At 38.5% G+C, this 21,373-nt stretch overlaps 1 long non-coding RNA gene across 2 annotated transcripts in view; it reads right to left on the bottom strand.

Annotated features, from left to right (window-relative positions):
* Positions 1-973: 973 nt before the first annotated feature.
* Positions 974-21,373, bottom strand: part of LOC102074764 (uncharacterized) — a 68,544-nt gene continuing 48,144 nt past the window's right edge. For both annotated transcript variants that reach the window (XR_012580695.1, XR_012580696.1), the window contains 2 exons: positions 14,564-14,629; positions 974-3,279 (listed from right to left, as the gene is read on the bottom strand). This is a non-coding gene — a long non-coding RNA (uncharacterized LOC102074764). The remainder of the gene's footprint in view (positions 3,280-14,563; positions 14,630-21,373) is intronic.

Raw genomic sequence — 21,373 nt, 5'->3', positions numbered from 1 at the left:
ACTGTGATTACAGCTAAGCTGTAGCCATGAGATAGGTCAAGAGAAAAATTATGTGAAATGTAGAAAAGCAAGGGCAAATAGAACAATGGTCTGTGTATTAACGCTTGTCTAGAATAACTCCCTAAGCTACAGAAAAGTTTATCTAGCAAGATATTAGGAAACTTTAAGCTTAATAATGGAGCTCTGTGCATTGTGTTTTAAGGCTTACAAACAGGTATTTTCTTTGAAATAAGCAAGCATTGTTTTAACAAAGGTACATGTGCTTATAGTGGTTGGGTAGAACTGCCGTCAATATGCTTTTGCTTTGTGTGATTGGTCAGAAAACTTATAAATTTAGTTGTATCATGAAGTTCTTGGTCTGCTGCCAGGGATGTGAGCTGGTGGCGTCTTCCCATTGTCATAACCACGTAATGAGACTGATGCTGGAAAATAAAGCAGCTCAAGGCACATTCCTAGCAGTCCTGTCCTGTTCATGACTTGTACACAGCCCGTGGCCGGCAGTAGAGCAGGAGGGTTCCCAGAGTGAATCCTGCCCATCCTGCCGGGGCCCAGCTGGCACAGCCAGCCCAGCTGGGCTGCCCCGTACCCGGCTGCAGGATCAAAGCGCTGCTCACTCATTCCACCCTCGCAAGTCTCGTTCTTCCAGTGCTGCAGATGAGCTCTGCCATCCTTTGGAGCAAGGAAAACCGAGGCTGGCTCGTTTATTTGCCCAGGGCCACACAGCAAGCTGGCGATGGAGCGGCGTGGCCGGAGCGCGCCGTGCTGCTGCAGTGGTCAGGCCGCGCGCCAGTACAAGCCGAGACATTCTAGGATAAATTGGCAGTGCGCGCTCTGAGAAGTTTTCCTCCATTTATTTTATTATGTAGTGAGTGATACAGCAAAATCCCCTGTCTTAAAAGGATATAAAATAACCATACGCATTCGCTGAAAATTTATATCGTTGAATGCCAGCCCGAAGAAATGGAAGCTGGAACAAAAAAATTAATAAAGTAACAAGATAAATCAACATTCTGACACATTTTTAAGCATTTAAAATGTGTACATGTACTTTATAAAAATGGTCAACAAACCATTTAGCTAATAGGTGGCATAGCAAAGAAATTTTATTTTTAAAACTCCCCAATCGAGAAGGAAGAGACTAAAGGAATTTTGACCTGGTCATTAGCTTGTAGGATGAAAACAATTCATTGATATCTATTCCACGTGTTAGCCTCTGGCCCTTAGGGAGGCAATATGACTTTTCAACTTGAAGAAAACATTATTAAAAAAAAAAAAAAAAGTACTTGAAAATTTTCCCCAGAAAATCTTCTTAATGCTGGCAGTATTAAGTCATGGGCACAGCTTTGTGACTTGGGACTCTTGGAGCATTGAGCAAAAACTTGAAACTGGGCCGCTGTGTCCCTGGTGACAGAGTCAGTGTAATGTTACAGGAATGCTCATGTTTTTTGACACAGGGAACACTTCAGCAGTTGATCCCTGCTCATTTTCTCTCCCCATTCTTCTTTCCTTTGGAGAAATATCATTTATTTAATTAGAATAAATGGGCTATGCTAAGTATTTGAACCAAATCTGGGATGTAGCAACATTTGGATGTGCCCTCAACCACAAACTCAGCATGCCCATGCCTCCACAATGTTGACTTTGGACTCTTGAGAGCCCATGCACAACTGGGGCACTTGGGGCAGGACAACTGGATAAGAAGAAGAAATCTGTGGGCCAAGGAACTTGACCAAATATTGTGTTCCAAAAGGCAGCTCTGTACACAAAGAACAAGGGGAGCAGTAGCTTATTCAAGAGGCTCAACACAAACCAGATGGTTAGATTTCAACAGAGCAAAGGATTGATGGGTAGTTACAGCACACTGACACCCTCAGAAGACTGAGACCCCAAAACTGATATATTTAATACCATGATATCCTGCAAGACTTAACCTTCTGAAGCCAATTTGAGTGTTTCACTATGTTAATTGACAAGCAATGTTTGTTCGTGGAAATATGACCTGTTTCTAAAAACAGCTTCTGGGGTTTTTAAACACAGTATCACAGGTCAGATTTTGCCTCTTGTGGTTTAGTTGGTGAGTTTTTTTGTTTCTTTTTTATTTTCAAATAAATATAAAAGAAGAATACAGTCAACCTAAAGGTTTTCAGACTTTTCTATGAGACCTTTCTTACTTCCAGGCAAGCTTCCTGCCCTAGGAGGAAACTTTTCCTCTAAAATGTAGACAACTACTATCTCTTGACTTGATGCACTGTTCTTATGTTCACATTCCTGAGAATCACCTCAATATGTCCCTTCAGTACAGAGGAAGAAAAGTAAACAAGTGAGCTGTAAAGAATAAAAATTAGAGGTACAGCTTTGTCTTCTGATGACAGGAGTGATGAGATTTTTCTTATTGTCAAATTTATAACAAATCATGCGTTTTGGAGACAGAATAGAACTCTAAACTATTGAGTCTAAATTTCCTTTTGCTTCTGGTAAAGTGCAAGTTCTAGGCTGTAGCAGGTTTTTCTGTTTTGTTTTGCTATAATTTTATTCCCCTGGTAATCCCAGAAGCAGGACAGGAATTAATTTCAAACAAGGATCTTTATTGTTTGCATAGCTCAATACTCTGTTTAATTACAAAAACATGTTAGTTGGTTTTTTAATTCAATTTTCTTTAAGAAAATTATGGTTCAAATTAAGGGGGAAAATGTTTTTTCAAAACTCAACAGTTTGGTGAAACCTTAAACTGCTTTTCTTTGTGTTGTCTAAAGTTTTGAAGAAAATGCAAATGTCACCAGTTGGGAGTTTTGGGGCTTTTTTATAGAATCCAAGACCTAAATCAGTCATTGATTATGGTCAATCGAGCCCAGACAAGTAGCAGAGGATGAATTTTCTAATCACATGTTAATATATGCATTTATTTAATCCACTATGTATGAATTTTTTCTGAACACGGAGGTCAACAGTTATTAGTCACCAAAATTTCACTGGCAGCTCAGGCTTCCATATTGCAATGAGCAGTGTGCAGATTCTCACCAAAGAAGACAAACAGATGTTGAGCAAGGAAGAAGGGGTTAGTCGGATTTCTCTGAGAAATAAGAATGAAAATTAAAGTGGAAATAATCTGCAAATTTAGTTCACAGACCTAAAAGTAAGGATGTGTTAAAATATACCAAAGATTCAGCCAAACCTTTGGTCTCACAAGAAACTTAACATTCACTGGAAGAAGGATATTGCAAGATGCATTTCCACGTGGTCTATGTTGCCACTTGTTGCAGATCACTGGAAAGTCTCCTGCTGGGAGGGAAAAAAGCTCTGAAACCTCAGAATGATCTTAAACTTTTAAGAAATTATCTGATTTGAAAATTCAGCCTAGAATACTTTATATCCTAGTGGTCTTTCAAAATGTTGTTGTCTTCCAGTCCTGAAGAAATAACTGCAATTGTTTACTAGCATTTAAACAGAAGAACCAATGAGATTTTTCATCAGTGCCTGCGCTAATTGCAGCTTTTCCAACTGTGATGCATTGACAACAAAGGGAGAGATATCCATAGGCTTAAACTGTCTTTTGCTTTCTGAAGGTCATAGAAAATATTCTCTTAGGATTCAGGAAGAAGCAAAAACATTTGAAAATAACTGTTATCTGGGCACACAAAACCTCTGTATTTTTACAAGTGAAATAAAACTCAGCTACATACTGACCTAATATATAGAACTCAGTCAAAGACAAAAATTATCAAATAGGCAGAAATTTTTGTAGCTCTGAGTGTTGCCCTCAGGAAACCTCTCCCATTTCATCTCATCAACTCATTTTAGAATTGGATTTTAATATTTTCCAAAATGTTTTATATCCCAGAAATAAATTGTCTACAGTAGGTGTAATCTACCACAATCCAAAGTCTAAATTTTCCCATTCGACATATTAGAAGGAACAAAAACTTCTGTAAGCCATGATATGTATAATCCATTCATCTGAATATTTTATGGTGTTTTTCAGAAATATAACATTTAATAAATGGAACAAAAATAAAATAAAGCAAATCTTGAAAGATATACAGCACAATTAATTTTATGTAGATTTTGAAAACATGAAATTTACCATATTCAGTGATTCACTGAGCATAAATCTTTTGTACTTGAAAGTCAAGTATTCTAGAGTTGAAATCTCAAATCTGTTGGAGAGTGGGAGTTTCCTCTTTGATTTCTAGGGGCCTGCATTTTACTCTAGGCGCATTTTCTCTTTTAAAATTCACATGGAATTATTTGAGTGGAAAATTGTATAGAAGAGAGTTCATTGTCTGTTTCTGTCTTTAGACACGTACCACATATTGTAAACCTGAAATGGTATCAAAAAGACACTCACTTGAATGAAAGAATTTCTTGACTTCAGAGGGTCTGTGACACAAAATCAAATCTTCTATTCATACATGATTATGATATTTGGGAAATGGATCACTTACATATCTTCACCAAATAATGTACTTTAAAATATATAGTTTATTTCAGAAATGAAAATAAGCTGCCTTCTATGAGAGTATTTTATCATAAGGAATACTTAGGGACTTTATTTGAAAAATATCCTAGAAATATTTGAATAACTTCTTTGGTCATATCTGACAATTATTCTCACTGAAATATTTCTGAATTCTGCATTCTAGCTTCTTCAACCAGAGATATAAATGTAAAGGTGATAATCTTTAAATAATTTACTCATTGTATGTATCCACAATTTACTTGATAAGCATTTAACCAAATAGGCTGGAGGCACAATTTCTGAAGAGCCAATATTAGGCTCTGGCTCAGCAGAGGAGCTTAAATACATCCTTTCTGCAAAAAATGTGAGATATGCATGCCTGAAAAATAAGAGTATTGTTGTCAGCATCAGTTCTTGCATCTCAAATTAGACGTATTCCCAAACCTTTGTTAAAACCTGTGTTTTATGGTTAACTGTTCAAAACCCAAATTTTAAAGGATGAAGCCTGACATGAAGAGCACCACTCTGTTTCCTTCAACTTCTCTGAGCAATCCGAGAATTTCTTCATGAGCTTTGCTTTCCTTGGTGACCTGAGATGACTTAAGTTAACTGTGATGCACTATGTGGAAAACATTGTCTCAAATCTGTCCTTCCCCACTTCTCACTTTTAATTTATTGGCCACCCACCCCTCTTTTTTCTTTTTGTTCTTGTCCAAATTTTCCTATTTCCAGCATATGTTTTAAGATTAAAAAACTCTTGTTTGGCAGACAGTATAAACGCTGTACCTCAACAGATGTTTTTAGTGTCAGTGCAAGAAGCGGCCACACGCTGATGCGGTTCTGCTTGGCACCATTTCTTGTCTGGAGAGACTGACACTGCATGAATATATTCATTTTACTGCTGAGTTCTTTTTTGTCATTTTTTTTCCTCCTTTCCACTCTCATGACACTGTGGTAAATTTGGTGTTTCTGTGACTTGTTCCCTCTCTGCATATGACTTTGTTTTATAAGTCATCCAAGTCTTGTTTTTGAAGATGCCAACTGACCTGAATTTACCTTTGAGCACCTCTCCCTTTCCTTTAACTGTGTTACCAGGAATATGCTTTCAGGTTAACTTGTAGCCTTTACCAACTGTTTTCATGTGTCTCAATATCACTATTTCTCTCCAAAGTATTGCTATGCAGGCACATGTATCAAAATAGTTAGGACCTCAGTAAGTACAATCCACAAGTTCAACAGGTTTTTTTATTTACTCAGCTGGTCATGTTCTTGTACGAAGGAGGATTTTTTTCAAGCAGTATTTGAAACAGGGGACAGGTTATGTAAGGGCATAATAAAAATATGGCTTTTGTGAAGGCAAAAGCACGATCCAAGAGAGACTCTTTCTAAATCTCCTTCCGTCTCCTAATCTGAATGGATTTTTCTGGCTTTCAGATGACAGGGGAGGTTCTTCTGTGCAAATTCATGCCAGGTAACAGCTGAAAATGAGAACTGGAAAAGTGGACAAGAGAAAAAAAAAAAGTGAAGCTAAACAGTATGAATTTAGAGTGCTTGCTGGCCATAAAAATCTCTTCGGCTAAGTGTTAGCAAATGGTGCCATATGAGACACCACAACATTTCCCTCAGCTTGCGAAAGGCCATAATTGTGGTACTCCAGATAATCTCATGTGGTAACTGCTTTTAAAAATTGACCCTTTAACGGCAAATCTCTGTCCCATACATTTTCTTTACTGTGCCTTTATACATAAAGGTGCAATAAAGAAAATATATGAGACAGAGATTTGCCATTAAAGGGTCAATTTACCTTGAAGCATAAGGTACAAGAAAAACAAAGAAAAACCAAGTTATGAGGCACTCAATTTTCAAAGTACAAGAATATCTGTCACATGCACAGCCTCCCTATGAGGATGCTTGATGAACAGCTCTCCAGAGTTCAGAAAAGGCTTTTCCAGCTGACTCCATCAGCTAGAAACATTGCTCTGCTATGTCCTCTACTAGTAATCTGTTGCCTTTCCAACCACTCACAGAAGGAATATATTCTTTTGGGCCACCTTTGAGACAATGGAGAACTGGTGTGTAAACCCACTCAAACCATGAGGGGAAGGGTGTTGTCCTCTTTCTAGTTAAAGCTTCTAACTGCTAAGCTACTGCTCAAAGCACAGATCTGTAGTACTGGGCTTGTTTAAAGGATGAGCCCTGCTAAGAGATGCGTGGATCCTTTCAAAGGCAGCATCCAGAGGTGGATACACTCCTTGTACTCCCAAGAACTCACCTTCACTGCCGCTCCTTTTTGCTAACCATCTCCTGGAGCTGCTTATCCAGATAATGGCTGTGAGCTGCCTGCTGGGCTTGGGCTCCTCTACAGATACTTTTGTACCCATCTCCTCCCTTTGAAGCTCATTCCAAAAGCCAGCACATGAGGCTGCTGCACAATGGCTGTGGAGGAAATGATGCTGCTGTTTGGAAGGAGCAGTGTAGGGAGCAACTCCAAGAGGCAGCCTCACTGCTCATTTTCCTTTTCACTTGCTATAGATTCCCACTGGACTCCCTGGGCCTTCTTCCTCTCTCTGCTTAGCGCAAGTAGCTGAAGATGTTAATTCACAAGCTGGGGGAGATGGAGCTCAGCCTGACCTTAGGTAGCACTCAGTGGAGGATCATACCTCTACTGCAGCTGGCACAAACACACAAGCTTTTAGTGTCAAAGGTGCATGTCTCATTCTTCCGGCTGCTTTTGTTGCAAACAAATATTTATTTTGGAGAAAGCAGGGGAAATCCAATTCTCTAGTTGTGGTTTCGGTTCCTTTTGTCTGCAGCATGTTCTGCTAGGGAAGTGATGCACAGCAGTTTCTTTTTCAAATTTGCTTCTGGCTCAGAAAGAAGGTGGGTGCCAGGGCAGTTTAGTAACCCTTTGTATAACTCAGCCCTTCAACCACTGCAGTGGCTTCCTCTTTCTCTGTTCTTACTGGGGGACAGACCCTGGGAGGTCCTGACTAACTTTGAATTTGCCTGAGAAATTCAGGTCTTGAATTTAAGATTCTAAACATAGCACAGAAAAGCATCACGAAATCTTTCTTATCTATGATGAAGAAAAGGAGGCAGCCATAAAACGGGGGTTAAAGTGAAGCAAGTTTCCTAAGGGCACTGGAAGACGGCAAGCAACGGGACAATTAACACAAGCAGTCCACAATGGCTCCCTCATGCTAAGAGTCAAACCCTGAACTACTGGGCATCACTTGAAAAGATAGAATCTTTATGAAATATTTATACCCATGATGCAGCAGGTGTCAGATTTTTCTGACCCCAGTAGCAAGGATTACTGCCTTATTGCCACTAATTAAGCAAATGTCAGCATGAAAAGCAAGTTCAGGAAAAAAATTGCCTCTAGATCCCAGTAGTTGCAACTGGTTACTTGCTAATGACTAACAGTGATGATTAATGCTATTCATTCATGTGGTACACTTTGAAAGCAAGAAGTGAGGCTTAGCATCCCTGGCTAATGCTTTCCCAAAAGCAGTATGATGGCCCATTCAATGTGCTAATACTTCTGTTAGCATTTCTGACATGCAGATTTTGGAAAGGAAGAGAGGCAACTTACCAGTAAATTGATGTAGTACACAAATACAGTCATGCCATGGAACAAAGTAGGGAAAATATCCTCTTCTCTACCATGTAATTTTTCTTTCTACATTATTTTCCCTTCCACTCTTTTGTCTAGAGGAAAAGGTTATTCTTTGTCTTTCTTCATGTCCACTGCAAGCAGAAAATCTCTACACATACTTAGAAAAAAATCTTACTTTTAAATGAGCTGGTTTTCTACTTCAGTGGTTGCACACATGTATATTGACACAACATGAGCCCAGAGGAAGGCTGCATATTTACCCCAGAGAGGTAATGGAAGTTCTTCATACCAAGAAAAATTGCAAGAACACTGCCAAGTGCAGCACCATTCCCAGATGCTCCCAGATGGCCAGGGATCTCATGAAATTGAAAAGAGCACCACATGAATGCTCATCAGATGACAGGGAAGGTGAAATTTCTCAACATTACCACCCACTTAGCTGAAGAGCTAGTGGCATTCTCTCCAATCATGGGTGCAGTCCTGACTGCAGTCTCAAAACAGGCCATGACAGCCTCTCATCTATATGAACAGTCTGCACACAAAGATGACAACATCTCCAGATCATTAAGCTGCTGACAGAAAGAGCCTCAGAAAACACCTGGAATTTCTTATCCTGTCAGAAATCTGAACTAAGAAGAGAAACAAGAAATAAGGCAGCGCTTTACTAGCATTCAATGTGTGGAGGAAAGACATCAATAATTGACAAAATTTAAGTTTCTGACTGAGATGGAATTCTGACCCAGAAATAAGGATAGATCTTGAAAGAAACTTCCCATGAAGAATGGATATGATAGAAAAACTTTCTTTTATCCTTCCAAAGGAAGCACTATTCAATAATAAACACATCTTTGACAGATATGTCAGCAAGGAAGTTGCTGCAGGTTCATAGAAAGGATGTAAGTGAAGGTCATTAGCACCAGCTTCAAGTCTTACTCAATTAATCAATTATGAAAAGGCACACTAGTCTTTTCAATAACATCCAGGGTTTGACTTGTTCCTGGAGAAGGGTAAAAGATAGCAAAACAGCCACAGCAGCAGAACATGTCAAGCTGGTGTCTGAAAGGAGTGTAAGTGTTCATCCTGATACATGCCACATATTTCCAGGAATGAAACTTAGGCAGTTATCACTAAGGGCCAAGAACTCCTTTTCTTCTGCTCTTTCTGAAGCCTATCAAAAGACCCAGCAGCAATGCAGAAACGCATTGTCTCTGCTGAAGAACGAGCTTCCAACAGACATTCTGCCCACCCATGGTTGTTTGCATTCATTGCCTCTCATAAAATGCACTTTTTATTCAGAGGAGAAACAAAGGAACTTCTGCTGGTACTGAAATCTTGGTTTGGATCTTGGGGCTAATGAAGGAAATGTGCTCTTAACACGTCAAGTTCAGACAGCTGGTGCAGGAGACAGATGCCCAAAGGGTTGAGGACATTCACCGTGTCAGTGGTAAAGGGCCTGGGTTTGTTCCATGTCCCAGCAATCGTGACAACACAGAGATTGCTTCCAACCACCTGGCACTATCCCAAAAGATTGTGTTACTCACAGTACATAACCACTTGGCACTACCCATAAAGACTGCGTTACTCACAGTGGACTTGCTACCGTGACAACAGTGACACGGTCAACCTGCTAGGACCCAGACATCTCCTGGGACAAAGACACAGAATATGGTTAGTACCTTTTTCTTGGAATCATTTTCCTGGCAAATTTTACTGGTGCCTTGATTCTGGGGTTACCAGCAAAAAAGAACAAGGAAGAGTGCAACAAAGGTTTTTAGGGTGAAGGAATCTTCTCAAGACCTACCAAATTTTGCTGGACAAAATCTTCTGTTGAAGTAGTATGATATAACCTGACCAAGCATATGTGGGTTTTGAAGGCCCAAACAAGGTCAAAGCAAGACCACTGGCAGAGATAATTCTGAAGATTAGGATCTCCCATCCTGTAAGATTGAGGCTTGAAAGGTGGATACTAGAAAAGTCTGGAATATGCCTTTCTCCTAAACAATAAAGGCATCTTGCACACCACTAAGTAGAAGCCAGAAGTAATTCTGTCACTTTCTTGAGAAGATTCAAATGAAAAATGGAGAGCTGAGATAAATATGCAGAAGCTGTACACAGCTCCCCAGGGGAAATGAAGAATAGTTCAGGGCTTACCAAAAGAAGCCTAACCCATAATCACACACTGAAAGCTGTCAAAAAGCAAAGAACTCCAGCACAATTGTGTCACTGAGAAGGGAAACATTATGAGACTTTTCTCATTATATATATGTGCATAAATCACAAAGCTCACACGCCAAAGTGCTAAAGGAATAAAATATGTGGTCTCAAGAGACAGGCATATGCATATGCTCTGTGTGATGCATATGTTGATTAACACTTAAAGCCAGGAGATACTTATACATCTATTCTTATAAAGACCCATACTTTCTGAATATATACAGTTTTTTAAAACTAGTGGAACTTGCAATTCTGCTTTACAAAGGTGTAACAAAAAATCAGATTTGGCCTTAATCCTCAAACAGACAAGAGAAATTCTAATATTCATCCTATGAAAAGAGCAAACAATGGCTTTGTAAATTCCAAGTATCTTAGTTTATATTACTGTGGCTTGGAAACCTAATTTTTAAAAATTAGGTGATGTTGGAGGTCATTATCTCCCAAATATTGCAGCACTTGTTTATAGCTTTGTGTTTAATAACCAAGTGCATTGAACTCTTTTTGCTCTAAATTAAGCACCTGGATTTTCACCAAATTGCAGAATGCTGCTCCAGACAAGCCCTATCCCAGCTCTGATGACAGTTTAAATTGCTTTATATTTTTAAGACATTAATTATTTGAAATATTAAAAATTAACTGAAAAAAGGTATTAATTACTAACATGAACAAAGCCTCAGACAGGTATTAATTTATTTTTGTCAAGCTAATCCCATATTTTTGTTCCATATTTACTTCTTTACTTTGCTATCTGCTTTTACTTTAGATTTATGGGATATACACAACAGAAGTGTTTTTGAAGCACTCTTTATTAAGCCATTCCCAGTGTGACTGATAAATGCCAACCCATATAAATGATGTTATGGTACTGGACTGTGGTTACCATATTCAACTGTGGACATACTAAAATTAGGCACTTGTCTTCCCCTTTAGTTACTTGAGTCATTCACAGCAATAAAATGAAGGCCACTTGTTTGGGTGCCTTTAGTTAAGTGACTAAATTGAGACCCCATGTGGCATACATATTACAAAATAACATTAGCTAGTTCCTTAATAGGCTCCCATGAAAGCAAATGGGAATTTAGCCATGGAATTCAAAGGGGACAGACTGCACCCAACTATTGGATTGTGTAATAGCTTTTATTTTGATGTTCAGTTGTTGGTACTTTTTCTCAGTAAAAAGATTAAAAACACAAGTTAATAAATCTTCTAATTAAACCACTTACCAATATTACAACATTAGTGTTGGGATAAGAACAAGCCAAAAGAAAGGCAAATATAAAACAGGAAAGGAAACAAGGGGAGAAAATGCGACAAGTAGGCGGACTCTGGCTTTGTCTGTCACTTTGGCTCCCTGTCTCTCTCCAAGGTGTCTTTTGAGGGACCAGGCGAGGCAGCACATTTCAAAGGTGTTGACAAGCCTGGCAGATCAGCCATTTGAATTTGTCCCTCAGCAACAATGCCAGGAGGCTGTAAATGCCTCAAACATGCTCTGCTTCATGATGATTCCAGGATTATGGATAGGTTTTCACTTGAAGTCCAGCATGAACTCCCGGCTAAGAGGCTCAAACTTCTTAGACAGTGAACACTTTCAGTCTACAAGACATAAGCCTAGCCTCTTTTCTAAGGTTAAAAGGGGCAGAAATCTTTTAAAAGTTGGGAAAGCAAAAAAGAGAAGCGTGAAAGAGATACCACTCACACACTTTTCTTTCTGAACATACATCCTCAACAAAAGGATATATGTTCAGAAATCCCTTCAACAGTTTGGAAGCCTTCCACCATTAATTTGGCGGCATGTTACAGGCTTTGTCCTAGTGCAGATGACAGACAGTTCCATACAATATAGAGCAATGATATTAATAAATTACATGGATTTTTAACAAAGGGTGAGATCATTTCCCAAAATGCCCCTTTGGTGCTTGAACAGCCCTCTCCCCACAAAGTAAATGGTCTCTCCTTTTACAACCTGAGCTCACGGTCAGATTACGAATGGAATCTGCAGTGGAATGGTATGTCTGGCAATGTCATGGACACTGAGGGACAGCACCTGCCCCTCCAACCCCCTGAGACGCTATGAGAGCTCACACAGGCATGCTGCTCTCTGTATCACTTGAGGTGTGACCAGAAACATTTGACACTTCAGTCTCCTTTTCCTTATAGCCTGACTGCCCTGAGTTACTTGGTTTGCAGTGAAAAAACAGAAGGGACTAAAATGACTGAAAAACAGACTAGATTTTTTAATATCTTCATACACTAAAAAAGGGGGAAGGGGGTTTGCCTATATTTTCAGCATTACAAACCTGCAGAAGGAAAAATGAGACTGGCTCAAAACCAAAAACTTTTAATTTGTAGTTGTGAATATTGCACAGTTCGCTCTGAACCATCAAAATAAATGAAATTTTGTCATTGGTTTCACTGGAAACTGGCACCAAGCCTTCATTTGGTAATTTCAAGTCAGTTTTACAGCTGTGAGCCAATGCACAAAGCATATGGTTTCTGATGCGTTACAAGTTAGAACTGCCTAATGAACATCATCTTAGAAGATCACTTTCTTTTATGTATAATTTATTGTGTCTTCATCAGTGAAACCAATTCAAAGCACAAATGCAAAGGAAATATATTGGTGTTGAAGTTAGAACTACAACAGAATATACAGTAGCAAATATGCAAAACATTTTATCTTTCTACAGTAGTTCCAATGGAAACCTTCAAAAAATTGAAGAGTCTGGTATAAACAAATACTGTCTCCTTTCAGCAGGCTTTGGAAAGCTAAAAAACCTGGGAAAATTAGTGTTTCAACTCATTTTTAGTTAAAAAAAAAAAGTCTAAAGCATCATCCCTTTCAGGATTCAACAAAATCAAAATAGATGTTTAGGTCAATAACTCAGGGGAAAAAAATATTGCCACTCTGGACAGTATCAAGAGAATTAAAATTTTATACTACTCTTTTTCACTGTCACTTTGCTGTATTCCCAGCAAGTGCCAACACAGGAACCTCATCCAAATAATCAAAACCACTAATTGTTCTGGAATACATATGGCTGACTGATACTAAGAAATACTTTTTAATCTTATTATTTCTTTCATGGCCAAATTATTAACTTGCACTTTGCTACATATAATTCAGTTTGGGAATAAAATTCTCTCTGGATATAATATTTCCAAACTGCCGCCAAACTGGTCATTTAAAGTCATCTCACTGTTTAATCTGAGGAGAATTTAAAATAAACAGAGGGGGTTTTGTGTACATACAAATATGGGTGGGGAGAGTAATATGAACAGAGTATTTCTTATCCTTCCTAGTTACGCTTCTTGTGTTTGTCTAAGCAGCTTCTTGCCAACCTTAAAATTCATTAATATGGGAAATACTGAGCTCATTGGCTGCAACACCTCCATTTTAGAAATCATATTACTACTATCCACCACATGTTCTGGCACAAACCCAGGTTCCTCTCTTCCTGTTCATTCTGCTTCTCCCTCAGCCTCATTAAAGCCTCACAAAACACCCTATGGAAACAAGAGATTCAGAAAAGTCATTTCAAGGATCGTGTCAAATGCTGCTGCTTCATGGCCAGAGCCACAGCAGGAAGGGACAGAACTCCATGGAGGCCATGAGGGATCTGAATGAGGACAGAGATGTTCCCACATGGAAGAGATTACAGAACTGGAGAAGGAAGCCAAGCAATTTGTTCATCTTTCACATGATCATGTATTTTGCATATGTTGTGCAGCAATTTACCTTTCAGTTGGGACCGGTTATTTTATGCTCAAGTTCATCTTATGTAATGCTGATCAGTTAGACCACAGATGCTGATTTAAGTGGGCCTTTAGGAGCTGACCTTCTTGCTCTGAGTGATTACAGAACCAAGAGCAAAGTGTGCACCAGGGGTAAAATAAATCAAGAACTGAAGGACAGCAGTTCCTACAGGGCTCTACATGGACTCTTCATCCCAACTTTGCCCTCTGAGCAGATTTTTGATTACTGAAGCCAGTGTCCAGGTTTTCTTAGAGATCTGCCAGAAACAAGGGCTGGGGCATGTTTATTTCTGAGGGCAGATCCAAGAAAGGGGATACATTCAGCCAGCTAGCAGGCGCTAGCATCCAAGGGAATGAAAGAGGACATGGGGAAGGTTCATAAATCCATAGCTTTAAAAACATAAATTGACCTGTCAGTAATTGTTCCTACAGACACAGAGACTTGGAATGGGGAGGGAGGTTAATGGGGTGAATGCACAGGTGGAAAAGGATTTGAATGTAGACAGAAATAAGGAACTTACAGATGAGCATCCAGGACACAGTGGAGGAGAAAGCTTCAAGACATCATCTCAGGAGTCTGGAGTGACCTGGCAAAGAAAAAGCATCAATAGCACTGGAGTACACTGATAATGAATGGAAAGGCCTTGGTACATAGAGGTCAGAGAAGATGAGATTGCTGGCTGGGTGATATCTGCTGGGATACAGGTTGGGGGGATTTAAGGATTTGGGAACTTGGATTGAGCTAGTAGAAGACCCTTGTGCAGTTTCCAAGTTTGGGATCAAGGATATAACCATAGCATGATGCTTTCACTGCAGTAAAACACTGCCACCCCTACTGATACCCAGTATTTCCCTCTTCCTTCCTCTCCCAATGAGGAACTCTGCAAGCACATTTTCTCAAGACCTTTTTCACTGATGGAAATACAAGAGTTATAAATTGCAGTAATAAGCAGAGTTTAAAACATCCAGAAATATGGAAAACCACTGAATATTTCCACAGAGTTGCACTGTGCCTGAGGAGTGTTATGAACCACTAAAAGAAAAATGGTCAGCATTGCAGTCATGGTCTCTACTTTCAGTGGAGTTGAAGCATTTGACATTCTAGCAGAAAAAAAAATGGAAGACCTACAAAATCCTGAAAAAATGTTGAAAAGCACATTTTAACATTAGGAAAAGAATGAAAGGTTCAATGAGTGAGAGTTAGTCTGGGGAATCATTTTTGTCATTCAGGAGCTACCCAAATTCCCAATGCCAGACAATACATGGTATAAAAACTGCACAATGCTGTTACTACGTGAGAGCTATAATTTAGCCTGGATAAGTGTTAAACCACGAACCTGGTAGGTGGTAGGGGGAAAACAGCACCTTAGGCAAGAAGAAGGCAGTTTGCTCTACATGAAAGTTTGAGGCAGCTGCTTGACTTGAGGGAGCTCCTCCCAGAGGAAGAGCTTCTCAAGCAAAGGAAGGAATTGGACATCTCTGGGGGTGGGTGGTCACACATGGCACAGGTTTGTAAGAGATTACCGGGAGCAGGAGGGAATGTGGGTGCTGCAGGGGGAACTGAGCACTTGCTTGAACTGGAAGGATGAAAGGTTGCAAGGCTGCTTGGCCTGTGGTGCAAAGGTACAGGCCCATAGGTTTCCAGAGGGAACAGGACAGGTGAGTTGTGCTGATCTGCAGGAGTCTGGGGGTTGGAAACTCCCAGCTCTACAGAGACGGGGCAGCTGAGAGGTGCATCAATTTAAAAGATTTTATTCCATTATCAGTCTCATAGAAGGGTGAGACACAAGAGATGTAAAACTCAATGCCATTCTATCAGAATCCAATCTGTTTTCTGGATACAATACCTTATAAATGTTTTTCAGCCTATTAGCTTTTGCCACACAATGCTGCTAACACCTCTAACACCAATCATCCATTATTTAACTCCACGGGGTCATGCTACAATGCATCTTTCAAAGTTCTAATTTTTGTCGTCTTTTTGCAAAGCCATAGTTTGAAACTTGTTTTGAAACTTTGAAACTAGTTCAATCTCTCTCTCACAACAATGTCATCTCTATTCCATGGCCTTTCTAAGTCAGCACACCTTATCTCAGAGTTTACATACAGATGTACAAGACTGTGTGAGCATTCAGTCAGGTTTTGAGAATCCTTTACAAATACATTTCTCACATTTGGGGACACATGTGTTTGGTTCACAGTGAGTTCTAGTTCTATTTGTGTAACTGGGCCACCTGACTTTTGATATCAGCTCTGGCCTTTGAGCAACCTTTGAGCCCTGGCTGCTAAACATGGCAGTGAGTCCTTGGTGCAATCCAAAAAAGTAACGGTGCACGCTTGCCATAAGCATCATGTTCTGCCAACTTCTTGTACACTAGTGTCATTTCAGCATGGTGGGTGGTGGGAACTCAGTGAAACTTTTGGAATTAGAGATGTTTGAATTCAGAAATAAATCTGTTTCTCTTCTTTTTGTTCTCATCATTTTCAGCTAGATATAGATCTGTCTAGACAGAGTGATGCTATATTAATAACTCCATTATTATTGCTATAGCTAACAAAACATTCTAAGTGCTTTAAAAATAGTTCTCATTAGTGGGAAGAAATTTCATGTCCAAGATCTGGCTGAGATGTCCTTCTCATGCTGCCTAAGTAAAGGAAGGCAATGACTGTCCTCCCACTCCTCTCTGAATGTATCCTAGGAAAGCCCTTTAGAGTTTGTGATTTATTCCCACACCAGTAAGAATTAACAGCTTCTTCTTACAGCAGCTGGGCTTTTATTGTCAGTGTTCATTTTGAGGACAATTTTGCATTGTTTGTTTTGTTTTGCTTCAGCTGAAAAAGCAACTGGCTATCAGATTCCAGAGCAAAACTAACTGTGGTGAGGAATTCTGAAAATACTACATAGGAATCCATTTGAATCAAATGGAGTTAGGAAAGCAGCATTTTTGTAGCCTACTTTTAGGATCTTGTAAAACATGCTCCATTCACATTTTGACAGCCTGGATGAAGGTATTAATTCAAGTTTAAATTCTGGTGGTGAAAGGTTAGCTGTTGTACATTCCCTTGAAATAGCCCAAGTATTCAGGTTGAACATCAGATTGTTTAAAAACTGCATCACTTTTATCAAAACACAAAAATCAAAGAACAATCATTTTTCTTCAAAATTGCATTTTAATTTGTGTTTTAACTAGCTCATTTTATCCAAAATAAGGGAACAGAAAACTTGGAAGCAATATGAAGCAAGCTGATTTATGCTCAGATGTAATTGCAAAATCCATATTTGCCTTCATTCTCCATTCTTTCTCTAGTACAGTTTTATGAAGCTTATCTTGCAATATAAAAACCCCAAATGTATCAATCTTCAGGAAGCTGCAGGTGACAGAAATGTCAGCTATTTATGCTGTATGAACTGAAATTTTCTGACTTTAGCTATTTTTTCTAGTGTAAAATATTACATTTATTTATTAATACCAGCTAGAAGACTGCTATAACCTCTCAAAGAATAGAAATCTGGCCAAGGAATCCAGAATTTAAACTCTGGGTAGTGATATTGTTTGATTCAAGAGAACTACATAGGTGTATAGCAACTTCTTATGCAAAAATGTATGCAAAGAGGGTATTCAGCACTAGCAGTGTTGCATGTTCAAGCATTTAGTCAGAGATTTCAAAAGGAGCTTGGTGTAGTTTCTTCTGGTAGTATGTCCTGTGAGATGGACAAAAATGACACCATTCAAAATGTCTTTGAAACACTGCTCTGGGTATTTTACACACATTCCCAAGCCAATGTCAGTGTTAGGTATTAAACTAGCTGCTTGTGACACCTGTACCTGGTTAAGAGAGACACGTTCCTCCAGCAGAAAAGAGAGTCAACACATGTGAGTTAGATTTTTGGATTGAATTCCTCCAGGAGAAATTTTTTCCACTTGACTCTTCAGGGAGAGTTTGGTACATACTTCCAACCTCCCAAAGTGAAGGACGTCCTTAAGAGGCTTTGGGATGAAACAAGTATTATCACTCCTCTAAAATATTGTCATTCCAAAGAACTTGAGGTTTTCTGCCCCATGCTGCCACAGTTTCTACCAGCCAACTCTGCGGGGGCATGTCCGTAATCATACCAAGTCCCCAGCAAGCATTGTAACACTTATCTCAGGCTAATATCATGCTGATATCAAAAGCAAGTCTCTAAATTGCAGTTCATGTCATTGGTTAGCTATGGAAGTCAACAGAGATTTGTGATGTCTATCTGAACACTTAGCTAAATCCTGAGTATGAACGAGACAAAGCTGATAGAAAGTGAATTTAGAAGCCCAGCTCGTTATGAAAAGTCATGCTCAGCAATGATACAACTACTTCAAGACAAAGAGAAAAGTCTATGCTTTTGCAACTGTTCTGGATTCATGCCCCAAGTTGTTGTTTGTTTCAAAGTTGTGTGGTTGCTTACACAAAGTGCTACTGAGCTGAGAAGCACCAAGCCCAGAATCTGTTGGATTCTGAGCTTGGATTGCTGACACAGTTAACAATCCAACTGCACCTGGGAACTTGGAAGTGTCATTTCCAGAGACCATACTTTAAGACAGACTTGTTTTGGTGGTTTTATTATAATTTTCCTGCTTATTTTCTAAAAACTCCCATGGCACTGAAGAATTGCTACTGTGATGGAAGTAAGGCTCAGGTTCATTTTTCAGATACTATTAACCTGCTTTACCCTAAGTAAAAATGCATCAAATATTAAGTTCTCAATTAAAAATTTGTATATTTATAGTGGCACAGGTTATATTTTTAAAACAAAATGTTAATATTTTTGAAATTAAAAGTTTTAAAAAAGAGAAATACAATTTATCGAGAAATAAAATTTATCAAAAAATACACTTTTAATTGATAAAGCTTATCACTTTCAGTTCAATCATTTCATAGTTTTTTTATTTTTCAATTACAGGAAGGTTATTAATAACCTCTAAATCATCAGAAATTCCACCCAATGCAGGCTAGACCCTTTCCCAGAAAAGATTCTGTCCAGATGCATTTTACATATGGTAAATTTACACATAGTCACTGTAAGAAAAATAATGTGCTGTCTTTTTCAATATATCGAAGTATATTGCAAATTAACAACTTAGTTTTTAAAATTAAAGGTAAAAGCACAGGAAAGGTGCTCTAAAGAACATCTGTCACTTTAGGAAACCTATAATAAAAATGCAACTTTTGTACCATAGCAACATTCAAGGAAACTATCAGGGGAGTGTTTTCAATCAAGGCATTTATTTCTGTCCACAGCTGTTCTGCATTTAGTTTTTTAGTTCATATTACTCCTATCTGTTTTTCCAGGGCTAATTCAAACTGAGAAAGAGCTATATGTCACTCACTAAGCAAGAGTATAATTAAAAGTCCTACTACTACAGCTGGTTTGAAACATTTGAGAGCTTGGGAATTGCAGGGAACTCATATTAAAAATAAAAAGGATGTAATCACAGCCTCCTGTGAAGTTTAATGGGAAAAAGTAATTTCATGATTGCAGTTGGTTTGAATGAAGCACATTTCTCTAATTATGTATATCATGTGTATACACATAAAGACTATAATCTATCTATATAATCAGTGTGATTTAAAATATTCCTGAATTTCAGGATTATAATTAATCTGGGAAAACTATTTACAAGTCATGAGATCATTTCATACCATGGTGTAAGGTAGATCTTTCTTAAACATGCATCCCAGTCACACACTAAATTATCCATTTCTGCACACTGTCCAGCCTTCTGGGTGGATGTAGGGAAATACAGTCATGTTGTAGCAGTTCCTTTTTTTAAAAACTGCACCAGTAAACCACATGGTTCATTGTTTGGCATGCCACTGCTGAGGATGCCTACACATTACTCTGTTTTTCACCATACTACACTTTCTGGAAAAGTCACTCCAGACTGATGTCAGTTTGGATATATGAAGGCTGCAGACTCGTTCTAATTGTAGTACTAAAACAAGCTGTGCTGGTGCCAATACTCAACAAATTTCATTCCAATTCACAGCAATTTTTTGCTTACTTTTGAGCAAAAACAGTTCTGTCAGTTTTTGTCTTATTAGAAGAACTGTACTTTTCCCCTACAATTCTCACACTGAAATGCTTCAGGTGAAGCAGAAACCAGAACCATCAAATGGTAGCTGTTTTGTCGATCAGTGACTCAAGAAGCAACCCGAGACTGAACCTCACCAGCTTTATATTCCTAAACTAGAACCATTCTATATCAGCATGTTTAGACTACTAGCTCTTACAGTGTTGCTTTTTATAGGACTTTAGCAGATTAGGACAAATTTGATATTTCTTTTAAAAAGTTTCAATTAATAATGTTGCCATTAGGCAAATACACTTTAAAAATGTATTTGTTAAAAAGCCATCAAGTTTTCTATCTCCTTCTGTCTCTCTTCATCTCTCAATTAGAAGAACTTCGGAAACTTAAGAAAAAACCCTGACTCTACAAAGTTCTGATTGCCTCCTGCAAAAGCAAAACCAACGGAAGGTAATCATGGTCAGTGCCTCTATAAACAGACTGACCTGCCAAATCAAGAGAAATACTGAGAAATATTGAGAAATCTAAAATAGAAAAGAGCTAGTGGAAAACCTGGTTTATATTTAGCAGAAGCACTTTTAACACTTTGAGTTAAACTGTGGAACTGAGAGAGTAAGTGAAAATGTTTCTTTTATGCCAGCATGCAGGGTATGCAATTAAAATAATTTCTGCTGTCCAGAAGAGGGGACATAGAGTTCCTAATAGAAGCCAGGAGTATTCATAGTGCATTAACTTGAATCATGGAAGTTATTCTGAATGATACACTAACAACAGGAATGTTACATGCCTCAGCATTTTGGTCTACTTTGGATAAGGGTACAAAGGACATTGATTCAGGCCTGTCTTTACTATATACTTGATCAGAACTTATGAATATTTCTCTGATCACAAGGTTTCACAAGGTTTCCAATCTGATGCTTTATTCAGTGTTGTTTCAAAGTGCACAATGTCATTTTAATCAGTTGAGAACTGCTTAATTCACCCTCTAGTAATACCATTAAAATTTATTTCATTATTCATATTGGAATTATATGGTTGATTCATAGAATATGTTTTGCAGTCTTTTTTTTCCTATATCTTTAAAAATGAAGTCCTAGATGTTTTCTTACTCTTAAGATTTAATTTCAGTTCACACTAGCATTTAACATTTCAGTGAGAAAAATATTTCTCAGAACAAGTGAAAGCACAAGATATTAAATTTGAGTATATTTCATCTGCTTTCTCTGCATCACTTCAGGTAGCTGCTTAGCCAAATACTATATAAATGTA

Source organism: Zonotrichia albicollis, chromosome 6, assembly GCF_047830755.1.
Source record: "Zonotrichia albicollis isolate bZonAlb1 chromosome 6, bZonAlb1.hap1, whole genome shotgun sequence".
Lineage (NCBI taxonomy): Eukaryota > Metazoa > Chordata > Aves > Passeriformes > Passerellidae > Zonotrichia > Zonotrichia albicollis.
This window is presented reverse-complemented; position numbering and strand designations above follow the sequence as displayed.